Raw genomic sequence first — 13223 nt, 5'->3', positions numbered from 1 at the left:
CTTGATCTTTGCAGTAACATAATGAATCAGGACTTGTTCACCATTGGTAACAGAAATATATAAATAAAAGTAAACCACTAATGCTAGTTTTAACAATCATTTCCAAGTAATCTGAAATACAGACACATGTAGAAATACAAGTACTTCTTTTGTGATAACAATAAAATATCCTTCATTAAGGAAGCTACATTTTCCTTACCTTAAACTTCATAACATATGTTACTCTGTTTCATACCAGCTAAATAAGCAAAGACTCTGCTAAGGACACTTTGCAGACTTCAAATAAAGCTATCCTTAAATAAAGAAGAATGAAGACCTATTGTTCTCAGACTTCAGTTTAATGACAAATTTTACTGACTAATACTTACCCGTGGCAGTTGCAGACTGATGCTACAAGGCTGAAAGACAATAAAGGTCACGGCCCATTAGACTGTACTGGCCCCATGACAGCATATTTGGATGCTGAGGTAGAAACCCTCAAACTGAGTCACTGAAGAGTTTCAACAGATCTGGACATTTCACTCAAGATATGCATCAGCTGGGCTTCCTGAGCTGGCCACTGTACTCAGATCTGCCAGTATGCCACCTGCATACCATAGCCTTCCTCACTACAGAATACACTTTCTGTAGCATGTTCTACAGCAAAATCCATAATTCTTTTTGGTAATAAAGCTGCTTTATTTCCAATGCCTATGCAAAGTATATGCATACTTACAGACATGCTTTCTATAATTAGATCTACAGTCATGCTATTAGCTGGTTCAGATCCTTTTTTAATCAAGTCTTAAGGTGCAGATTTCTTTTTTCTATGATGACTCTTTTGTGTTTTAAATGCATACATTGTATCTGACATGTTGTAGTTAGACATCTGGACTAAAAGTTAAATAAGACGTGGTACATAGTTACGTAACTGGAAAACACGAATTTATCTTCCCACAGGTGACAAATCCAACAGCACAGCTGGAGCATCCCACATAGCCAGACAACCAGGCAAAAGACAGTGGCTTCTTATCCCCTGCAAATTGCTATTAAAAGGTCCTTCATCATACAGACAAAGATCCTGCTTCAGAAGTATTCCTCCACTTCTGTGCTGCAAGTCATGAATTAACCCAGCCTGAAGATACTATAAAGATAAATCCCAAAAGTCACATCTGTATAAATAGATGTAAACTAAATCTGTGCCTTGATCAACAGAACTTTCTAGAGGTATCCCTCCAGTAGGACTTCTAAGACAAAGTCATATACATTGAATGGCATTTCAGTCTTACTGCAGGTTTTCAAAACCTTTACATTTGCTTTTTATAAAAATATAAGAGAGGCAAGACAACACTGATAGAAATAAAATTAAGTACTTTTAGAAATAAGACTTTATCCTGGTTATGTTTTAGAAGAACCCTGAAATTGGTTCATGATTTGAAAACACCTCTCTACTTCTGCTTTGAAAGATAACATGTATTATACAAATCTGAGCATTTAAGTAGAGAAATACAAAGCACCAGGAAATTCTTATCACCAATTTCTTTCTCTCATTCTTTGTATTTCTCTAAAGCATCTATTCACTGTACTCTACATCTTTCAGCCCTACAGTCCTTCCCACCACTAAAGCAGAGATGATGACTCTTGATGCCCAGTGCCACTTCATCAACACATCCACTTTTACTACAGCTCACTTCAGTGATACTGTTTCGGCATATCGACAGTCTGAAAGACAGTATTTAAGAATGTTATGCATTTCTTCTTTTGACAAATACTTGTGATATTGTTAAAAAAAATCTTTCAGCCAAAATGCAACTGCAAGATGAAAACAGACTCAAGAACACTAAGGCATAAATAAGAACTTGTAGGCACTTCCAGAGGGGACAACGGTCTCAAATGAAAAATGAAGTTTCACATTGCAAGTGTCTTGAACAAGATATCTCAATTTTATCAATGAAATTTACTGTAAAGTGTAAAATTTAAAGCGACCTACAATTACTCATACAGAAAAGATTAGCACATGTAAGAAATTTCTCCAGGGGTGGTGTGTGTTTATTCTCCTCATCCCCTTTCAAGTGAGGCATTGTATTCATCAGTATATTTTCCAAACTGTAACACTACAGATCCTAAACGCCGAGTTTAATCAGTGTTGATCTAAAAGACTTCAGTAGCTTCTCCTTGTAAAATTTATTATTGGAAGCATGTCTGATGGTTACTTAAGAGTGCGTAGTTAAATGTCGCATTATCTCTCCCATTAAAAGAACAGAAAGGAAGAAGACAGAAGAGCTGTGTCCCTGTTACTCGGAGGACAGGTAGATTCTGTCACTGAAGACAATGACAGACCTTAGAAAAAAACCCAAAATATTGGGCATTATGGATAGCTTGAAAGACTTGCAAAAAAAAATAAAACCTTGTCAAAATGTTTAACTTGGAAATTTTAGTTCCGAAGCTACGACTATACTGCCTGATGACAGTCTGCTAAACATAATTCAAACTGAAAAAGCCAACCAAAGCAGTGTACGCTTAAGTGGAAAGACTTAAGAAGACACTAACCACCAAATTATGCAGATCTGTTAAACACTCTCTTGAAACCAAGGCTAACTCTGGAAGGTGAACGTGAACTTTCATATAGCAGCATCTTCAAGTAACATATTGTCCTGGTTTAGCCAGGAGCAGCTTTTGGCTTGGTAACAGGGGGAGCGGGTTGCAGTGAAGACCCTCCCCCGGCTCCTAGGTTCAGACCCACCTCCGGCCCGGCTGGGCCAATCTGGCGCCTCTGCGATCACTATTTAGGGGACGGGAATTTGAAATGCGAGTCGGGAGGTGGAGAGTGATACAAGATGGAGGCGACCACGCGGACCCTTCAGCCAGAGAAGGAGGAAGGAACGAGAAGCAGTAGACCGGAGACCCCTCTGCAAGCCGTGGCGAGAATACAAGCTGTGCCCCTGAAACCTATGGAGATTCGTGGCAAGACTGAGAGCCACCAACAGCTCCGTATGGGTGAGCCCGGACGGGCGGGGGACTGTGTGGGGAGATGGCCATGGCCCAGGCCGTGCTGGAGAGCCTGCGCGCCGCAGAGCAGCCCCACACGAGAGGCAGAGAGGAGCTGCAGCCTTTGGAATAAGTGGGCATCGGAGCAGCCCGTGCAAGTCTGCCATGCTTGTGAGTTACCCCACGGACTTGCAGGGAGGACTGGTGTGGAGTTCACCCGTCCTGAGGAGGGACAAACGACAGAAGCTCTCGGAAACCGACTGACTGAACCCCCCACTGCCTGCCCCCCCGAACCGTTCAGGGGGGGGCAAGGTAAAAACCCCGGGATCAGGGCTCTGAGCCCGGGAAGAGGGGAGGGGTGGCAAGAAGGTGTTCTTAAAAAGGCTGGTTGGACTCTCCATTGATGTATTACTCTGGGTTGTTTCATTTTGGTTATGTTTTGGTTGATTTTGCATTAAATTATTTTCTGTTTTCTTCCCCAAAACCGAGTAGCCTGGTCTGTTTTGTCCTGGACCTTAAGCGGCAATTAAGCCCTCCCTGCCCTCGAGCAATCCTCAGCCTCTTCGGTACTCGAGGCTAATCGTGGCCTTTGTTCCCTGATGGGCCTAAACCACGACACATATGCTGCCTTAAGTGTTATATATTGTTCATTCAAAAGAAAGAAGGCAAATAGGAACTGAAAGACCTGCTAATTCTTTGCCTAATATATTAAGAAAATACTAACACACAGTGTGAGGGAATAGCTTTTACACTTCTAAAGTAGAACTAAAAGCAAGAGAATAGCTTTTATGCTTCTGAATTACCATGAAAAACAAATCAGCACACTAATACAATTATACATTTCTTGTTCAGTAAAACTAGTTCTATGTACACCAAACATTTTAAAATTTAATTTTAAAAATTATTTTCAGTATTTTAATCAATTTCCACAGAAATGAAGTTTACCACAGATCATACACAGATTATCATCTTAGTCACTACTCCAAGAGTAACAAAAACTGTGAAGTTAAGAATTAGACATATGCAAAGCTAAATTGTTACTTAAATATGTACAGTTGTCTTTGAAAGTCCTTTTTTTGATAAGCTGAATTTACTACACACTATCCATATATAGTTCTTTAGGTTTTAATGAGAATCAGTCTTCCCATATCTTCATAGAAGACAAACATGCAAAAAGATTGAAGACAATCTAACTTGGTTTTAATTCTTCTGGATTTAGGGATACTTTTCTAATTTTCCAGTATCATTTCTGTAGTCATGTAAATTGAGATACGTAGCATGTTTCCTCTACAGAACACAGTCTGTTCTGTTTATATTTTCACACCTCTGTTTCATTACCACATGCTAAATTTAGGCAGATGTCTAATAGCTATAAAAATCATCTACAGGTATGAAAGTCTATAAATTTATACTACCCTCATGATAAATCTAAACTCACTCAGCTTTTCAGTTCTCCACTTTGCAGTTCATCTCCTTCCATTCAGTGAAGAATCCAGTTCTCTTCAGAGTTCCAAAGCTTGAGCTTAACAGTGAATGCTTTTCCCGTGTCTGAAGTTTTTTCTCAAAAACTGCTGTCCAGTTTGAAGGTATTACAGGTAAAACTATGAACTTATCTTATCTTGGGGTACCTTTTACCTTGCTCACCACTTGTTAATATAATTTCGTCCAGTGATGACAAAAATAAAATCAGCAGGTAGGGAGAGGAATGTCATTAATTGTTAAAAACTACATTAACAAACCCTTAACTTTTAGAAGCAAAGAACTGCTGCCCAATAAAAGTTGGCATTAAAATATAGATAAAGTGACAGGGCACTTTCGCAATCCTCCTTATCTTTCTCAGCAGCAACACCAAATTCCAGTGGTGTATCTCAACCAGAAACACCGCTCAGTTTTTTCACTGTCACCACAGTGCGCACTGCAATCTCTGGACTACTACTGCAGCTGACAGCATCTACCTTTTAGCTATTCTAAAACTCCTCAAAATTTAAAATTATTTCATTTTGTAGCACTTGACAGCTTGTTAGCAGTTCCAAACACTTGCTGCACTCAGATGGATAATTTCTTGTTTCAACATTTTCACTAATCAGTATTTGACTTCTAAAGTAGAATAATAATTTAAATTTCTTCAATTTTTCTGAAAACAGAACTATCTAAAATAAGGTACTACTTGTAGTAAAAACATACCTATAGACAGTTGTCAAATTGCTCAGGTATTAAAGTACTGGGAAAAAAAAAGATAAGGAAAATTTTTGGTACTTTTTACAATAGGCATCATATGAAATCTAGCCTTAGATCACAAACTTTTCATTTTCTTTAATGAGGTACCATCCTCCAAAAATACAGCAGCAGAGCCCTGCTCTCCTCCAGAAAACAGAGGCATGGAAGTCACTTGGACAGAAGAGAAGGCCAGTGAAAATTACAATAAAACAAGCTGCTACATTGAAAGCTTCTTAAAGCTGTTTTTAAATTAATTTTATACTGTATTGCTCTATTGTGCCTGCAAGTTGCCAGCCAGTATGATTTACTTCCTACTAGATAAGGCCTTGTCCAGTTTTCTGACAGAGTCTGAGCATTCTTTCAACTTAACTTCAGCTGACAGGAGAATATATTCTTCTTAAAAGTTTTTGCTACAGTTTCATAACTAAAAACATGTGTCTCCATAGTAGCTACTTTCTTTAATAAGTATATGGTGCATGCACAAAGCCCAAGTTAAAGAAAAAAAAATCATTAAACAAATATCACAAGTGTTACATTTTTGTAACTACATTTCTGTTTATTAGTCACTATAGATAATTATCCTTGGTAAGACTTGACTTTTTTCATCTGTTCTATACACTTTGATAAAAATGTGCAACAAGAAAAACCCCAAAAGAGATGATATTCTTGAACCAACATGTGAAGAAAAAACAAGGTTAATACATGTTACTACAGAAGCACACAGATTGTGAAATTTACACAGGAAACTTTAAAAAAAAAAATTACACTGTTAACATTTTACTCAGTCTTTAATCTTTATTTCTCCTTGAAAAGTATCTACTTTAACAATCATAACATTCTTCTGCTTAGTCTAGGAAGCTTCTTCAAACCTAAAGGAACAATGCAATTTTCATTTCTTCTTCAAATACAAGAATAAATGATGATATGACCTTTTTCCAAAAGCAAATGGGAATAGAAGAAATTTAAACTAGGAATCAGTGAATGGAAAAAAAAAAAAAAAGAGTTGCTTGAGGCCAAAAAACACACCTCAATCACTATTACCCATGCCAAGATGGGAGGTGCAGTCCCACACCCTCATTACTAAGAGTCCACCAGCAACTGCAACCTTCTCTTCCCCTGTCATGCAGTTAGTCTGCATGAAAAACCTTTGCTGTTGAACAACTGGAAAGCAAGGGGTCCTGAAGCTATGCAACAGTTGCTTTTCATAAATTTTCAAAGCCACTCTTGAAATGTGATTGCTCAATGCAATTGCTCACCATCCGCTGACTGATGTCTCAGAAGCTATTCGATCCACCCTTCGTTGCCAACTGCTCCCAACACATACATACTGGGAGTTTACATACTGGGAGTGACATCCTACAGCATGGAATAGCCCTGTGGCTAGTTCGGGTCAGCTGTCTTGGCCATGCTCCTCCCCAGCTCCTATATACCTGCTTGCCAGCAGTCTGGAAAACTAAAAAATCTGAAGCTGAAAGATAAACACTACTTATCTAACTGCCACCAAGGTGGTATGTTATCAACATTGATGTTATACTAAATCTAAAATACAGCACTGTACCAGCTACCAAGAAGAAAGTCAACTCTATCCCAGCCAAAATCAGGACAAATGCAAAATTAAATACCTTTCACAAGATTGTTGTGGTCCAAGTGAGACAAAAATAAATCAATCAATAAATATCAATGTACATAACATCTTTATTGAAAAAGTAAGCTTGGAATTTTAGATTGGAAAAACAGAGAAAATACCAAGTGAATACACAGCAGTTCCATGAAGTCTCTTTAAGAACATTCATGACGATTGAGGAATAAGGACCATTTTCTTCACTATGTTTTCCTACATCTGAGAGGGCAGCTAACAATTCCTCTAAAACCCCAGCAATATATGGAAACTGCTGCTATAACAGCCCTAGACTCAGTTATTAACTAAGTAAAAGTGAATTTATGATAGTTCCACTTGAAGGTGAATTCACTTCGAGAATCAAGCACAATTTCTTTCCTTTTTTTAAAGACATAGAGCTATTCAGCGAAACTACACCATGTGTTAATGTGAGATTTAATGCCTCAAGAAAAGTGTTACAAATTATTGTTGCATTCCAAAAACATATGCCAACAGGATGGTCTTATGTCAGTATGAAAACAAAAATATTGAGATAAATGCTAGTTCTCATTGCAGCCTTCTGCTACAGCTATTATCAGTGCCATGAAAAATTCCTGGTTTGCAACTGTTCAAACTCTGTTTTGTATCCCTGTAGATCTACCATCCTTCCTTTTAGCAACTACCAAAACTGGTTTTCAGTGGAGATCATTCTTGGACTGGAAAAATAAGGATAAGCAAAGGGAGGTCTTACCCTAACTTTTTCATGTTTCCTGCATGACTCCATAGAAAGTCATAAAAATACCTGTTCCACAAGAACCTGCTCTGTAAATAAAATAGCCACACATTGCACACTGGGGTGGGGCAGGTTTATACTATTTTCTGCTAAGTATGCTGAAATTTTCTGAAATTAATTAGACAGTCATGAAATATTGCTTTGATAACTAAATATAAAACTTCTCAACATAGTCAGCTAACTACTTTGCAATAGTATTTGATAAACTCTGCTATCTGCATAGGTAAAAGGATCCTATAGCAACTAGGCACCTCCCAGAGAGAGCCAATTGTATCAGTATGGCAGTGCCTACCAACACAAATAAACCAGGCAGAAGTATTTTCCACTTGTTCTCCTCCTCCAACTCTTTTTCACTTTCTAATTTGCAGAAGCTGAAAAGACACATGAATGCTTGTGTGCTTTACAGCAGCCACCCTTGTGCCTGCTACATACATCAGTTTTCAAGACTCATTTCCAGCTTTCCAGAGGAGTGTACTGGACAATATACAGCTAGCAATAAGTTTTACATGCTCACAATAGGAATTGAGATTTACACCAGCTTAAAGCAGTGACTAAGTCTACACACAGAGTCCAAGTATAATGTCAGATTAATGCAGAACAGCAGTGCTATAGTCTTTTTTACAGGTAAAAGATCCATGTAAGCCTGTTAACACTAACTTCAAAACATTAGTTCTGAAATCCCACAATCATATGACTAACAACTACACAGTTCAGAACATCCAGCTCGCCACAACTGCAAGCAAATATGTGAGTTACATGCACGTAACAGCTACAATATCCTACCTGTTCTATGTGCCCTGTAACACTAATTTAATGCCTATAGGTTAAAAAAATCAAGAACATCTCTTCAAAAATGTTAATATAAACAGCTATCCAGGAAGATCTAGTGTATCATCAACACACCTACCCCTAAAGAGAGATTGTTAAGCACTCAGGATGCATCGTGAGTGTGCCATAACTGGAAATATAACTTGGGATAGAATTTCTTCCTAATGATAAATCTCATAACTAGCAAACAGGCAAAAAACACATCCACAAGCACCATAAGAAGTTTTACAGTGTCACTGTTAACACAATCTTCCAGTGTCACCAAAGTCCTATCTCTGGGAGAGTATTTTGGAATGAGACACAAACCACAGAATCCAATGGTGCATTGGTTGAGAAAGTCCCTTCCTGACATGGTAGGTGACCAGTGGAAATCCCAATGCTTAAGATTAAAGATGACCCAAATACAGTACAAGCCAACAAATGGTACTTTTTCCAGTTCCCTCAAAAGAAATACAGCTTTGAGGTACTTTTGAACAATTATCCCATAACATTACATTAACATAACTTGACGTTTACCTATTTAACTTCCTTTCTACATCTTTCAATTCTTCTAGACATATAACTAAGCACAATGTATCACCCCAAAAGAGGAATGAAGTGCTGCATCTATGCCCACTGCACTACAGTCCTCTCCCATTCTCCATTGATGGAGTGATGGTTCATAACAAGAAGCTACTCACGCAGTTTCTTTCATATTGTCCCTTCTAGGCTGAAACAAGTTCCATATTTATTTAACTTCTGCTTCTACAGGGAGCACTAAAGGAAGACTGACTTACAGTAAAAGTGGGTCAATTCAGTGCCAACTATGAAGAATCCAAATCTCTTCTTTTACAGCAGTGCAAGTCTGAGCAATTCCATTAGGCAAGATGTGTCAAGCTCTTGAGTCTGGTGTTGGATCTGAAAAACAACAGCAACCAATCTGATGAGAAATAAAATTTCCTGCTGCATTGTCCTGTCACACCTGGGAAGCATGAGGGAGGATAAGAAATACAATATATGAATATCTGTAAATTTTTATATCTTGTTTTCTCATGTGTTTTCCCACTAAAAATATTTCCCTAAAAATACAGCATCTACGATTACACCTTCCTCTCCTAAAATATTTGTATTAGAGGTTTAGGTTAGCCACATTCTTCTACAACTAAGCACTTAAGTTTTAGTCTACAAACATACTAACAGAATAATAAGTTTTGTAATATAAATCTTTCTTGCCCCAAGCAACCAGAATTTCACACAAGTGTGTAATCTTACTGTGGGTGAAGGGAACCCACTCAAAACACCTGGTCAAAAAAAGGAAAGAAGAATCCTGCACTCAGAGATCACTATTCAACCAGTGCTTTGAAGCACACCACCACATAGTTTTGACATATAGTCAAATGCACAGTTTCTGAAGACAATCCAATTTTACTGTTTTAGCACCCTGCAGTACTTCTCTGTACAATATGAACACTACCAAACAGAAATTGCTTAAGCCTAAATTTAATGTGCTCAGTTTGAACTAAAAAGGATTAATAGTTTAGCCTCTATATTAATTGACTGTATGGTTCTTCATTCCAAGTACTAGATTTGAATTTCTGTGGCACCAAGTCAGTTCCCATATCAGCTTGATGATAATGTTTCCAAAAAGTATGTAATGAACATCAGATAAACCAATGTCTGGGTGCCACATATCATTTAGTGTTGATAAAAGCTATTACATCATTAAGCTTCCCCCAACGCGCTGAAGCTTTCCTGACCTTTCTTCAGCATCAATATGCAGAGAATTCCTTAAATTATTTGTACCCTTGATTCAAAACTGTTATCCACTCTTATAATTTAACTATTTTCTTATTTATTTCTATATGCTGTCAATAGATTACACAGCTTCATTTCAGTAAAGGAACTACGTTCTTATGCATTTATTGAATTATTGACACTGCTCTGCAAAATAGTGCCTTTCATTCTGTGCATCATTTGCATGAACAATGTAAATAGGAAAAAAAAAATCTGACCTAGGTTAGAGACAATTATGTTAATCATTGGGTGTATGTTCTGAATCACATTGAAATAGGATTCTAGAGGAACCCCCATAGGAAATATAGCTTAAGCACTGTTTCTAGAGACGTTAGGTCACCAGCAGTTCTGTGCTAACTTCCAAAAGACATGATGGCCTAAAAATTTTTTTTTTTAATTACCCTCACAAAAGAAGAAAAATAATTGACCTTTTAAACACAGCCACAAGGTCAGACCTTGTGCAGCAACACCATAGGTTGAGGGACAGGAAAGGGGAATTGCCACTTCCACTATTTCAAACTCAAAGCCTTTATTCAGCCAAGAGTGAATATCTAGAATTTTCCACTTTATTATGCAGTCTCTTGTAGAAGAGTCTTGCATTGTCTTCACAGCTGCAGAATTCATGAAATTAGAACAAGCTATATTCAGGGGCCTTAACTCTGAATGCTGTTTCTAAAGGTATCCAAAAAGTCCATCAGGGAGCTGAGGCTTCTGTCAATCACTTAGTCACCTCATAAAGCCAATCAATGTCTTTGTAGTTCCACAATCTTTCCACAGCTCTGCACAGACAGAGCTCCTCCACCTTCTAAAATGAAATGTTCCTCACAACTTATTGGTCAAAAAAAGGCCCTGTGTTCCCCAAACTACTGTGCTGCAGTGGTCTAGCCTGATAAGTGAGCTTAGGGATGCACCCATTGATATTTTGTTTCTGGCTATTTCAAATGCAGGTGCATACTTCCTAAAAATTATCTGGGAAATTCAGACCAGCCTAATTACATTGTTGATTGATTTATAACTTTTTTTTATGCCTGTGAAAAAGTAATTCACATGTACAGATATTCACAGACATTAGAAAAATTCTAGAAGCTGATACATTGGAATGGAAGGATAAACTGAACAATAAGCATTCCACAGTGGGTGACTACAGATTATATAAGCATCATAGAAGGATGCTCATTTACTGAAGAACAAAGAAAATTAATTATTTGGTGCCCAAGAGAATTTAAAAAAAGGTAACAGGCAATAATTGACCTTTTATCAATTCTACAATTCATTAAGCTATTTATTACTATTTTAGGCTCAAAGAAGCTACATACTCCGATATATTTCTGAAAGACCCTACTGGAAGTGTAATAAAGACTTGATCTGACAAGAGAGTATAATTTGGTGCAAATCAGTAGAAAGCAGAACTGGGCCTTTGAGGAAAAACCAGACAATTCTCTGCCTTCTCAAAGTTAGCAATTAATTTCTGCTGCAACTCCTATTTAATCCAATAGCAACACAACTACAGAATGGATTGAGGGTGGGAAACTAATCCAGTTAACTAACAAGGAAAAAAACCCAGAGTTTTAGCCACATAGTTTGCTGAACCAGTCCACTGCATGGACATGATGCCAGAATATGAGATGAGAAGAGCAAACCGAACAGTTGCAGGCAGAAGGATAAAGCACAACTATCCCTTTTGGAAGCAACACAGGATTATGCTGGTTTATGCTGAAATTGAACTAGGAACAAAGCGACAGGGAAAAGTAAGAAAGCCAGTGACTTGTCCAAAACAATCTGCAATAGACCTGCCTTCTATAATTCAGAGTTTAAGGAATGTGAGCAAAAGATAACAGTAATGCCAAGTCTGACTGAAATCAAACATTAAAATCTTACAGTTTGCATGACAGATAAGGTATATACAAGTGTCATGATATAGTGCTAGCTTTAATTGCTATGAGCTAAATATAGCTTTCAGAATTTAATAGCTCTCCCTCAGCTTTTCTGTCTTTCAAGGAAGGATATCTTTCCATTAGAAAATACACACAGACACACACAGTTATATGTTACCACAGAGAAGCAGGAAGCAAATCATTAAAGTGATTACGTTAGGAGTTCTGAATGAGTGTTGGAGTCTCTATTTTCAAGAGACTAATTGCTTTCCTATTCCACCAGTCTGGTGCCAGTTACAGCAGGTGACAGAAGCAGGCATACCTGCACCTTTTCAAACTAATCCATTTCATTGTTTTCTTAGCAGACTACTGTATCTTGCTCACCTCATGTTTCAGTCAAAACAATACCTTCATCAGCAAGCTGCCCTGGTACTCACATGCTTTTTGTACTACCTAGCTAGGCATTACAGCAGAGGAAGAGGAAGAATGAGGCTCTGTCACATACATGCAGCCTGACCCTTTGCTGCACTCATTGTATTGGCATGACACAAACAAGGAGGTCCAGCATCTGCTACAGCAGAGGAGATTGCAGCATCGCAAGAAAAGCATGAAACAAGTTCTATCTTCTGCCTTCTTACACCAAATAAGGGTTGAAAAAAATTTAAGGAGTTCTACATAGCAGGCATCAGTTTTCCTCTTTGAGCTTATAACAGGCTTCAGGCAGAAAATTTGGCTGACAATTAGAAATGTGTTCTACATATTCAGCATTTCTGTTCAATTACATAATGACCTCTAAAATGAAGGTAAAGTGTCCATATTTTCTACAATTCAGGGAATTTATTTCTTTTTTTAAAAAAGCAGCACACCATCAAAGCAATGACAAGTCTTTCCACTTTCCCTCAGACTATAACTGCAAACTCCCCTCCCCACCAAACTATCACCTGGCTTGTGCCCTGTACCTACTTGGTCTCTGGTTTCATCCATCCTCTTCTCTCTTCTTTACTGAGCTGAACTCTTAATTTTTAAGTGTTCTGGTCATCTTCACCCCCATCTTTGGTGAATAGGGAAAAGAATAACAATGCGACTTGCAGAAAATAAAGTGTTTATCAGACCATAGGAGTTACTGAATGCCTCATTAGAGCTGAAGAGATGGGTCAGCTAAGACTCTGGACTT

General features: G+C 37.9%; 1 protein-coding gene across 7 annotated transcripts in view; it reads right to left on the bottom strand.

Moving 5' to 3' along the window:
* OSBPL3 (oxysterol binding protein like 3) overlaps window positions 1-13223 on the bottom strand; it is a 90536-nt gene that overhangs the window by 62101 nt on the left and 15212 nt on the right. For all 7 annotated transcript variants that reach the window (XM_061996894.1, XM_061996893.1, XM_061996899.1 and 4 more), the window contains exon 2: window positions 9179-9299. The gene's annotated coding sequence lies outside the window, so the exon portion shown is untranslated. The remainder of the gene's footprint in view (window positions 1-9178; window positions 9300-13223) is intronic.

Source organism: Colius striatus, chromosome 5 (genome assembly GCF_028858725.1).
Source record: "Colius striatus isolate bColStr4 chromosome 5, bColStr4.1.hap1, whole genome shotgun sequence".
Lineage (NCBI taxonomy): Eukaryota > Metazoa > Chordata > Aves > Coliiformes > Coliidae > Colius > Colius striatus.
The sequence above is the reverse complement of the archived record's forward strand: the minus strand, read 5'-3'. Positions and strand labels throughout refer to the sequence as shown.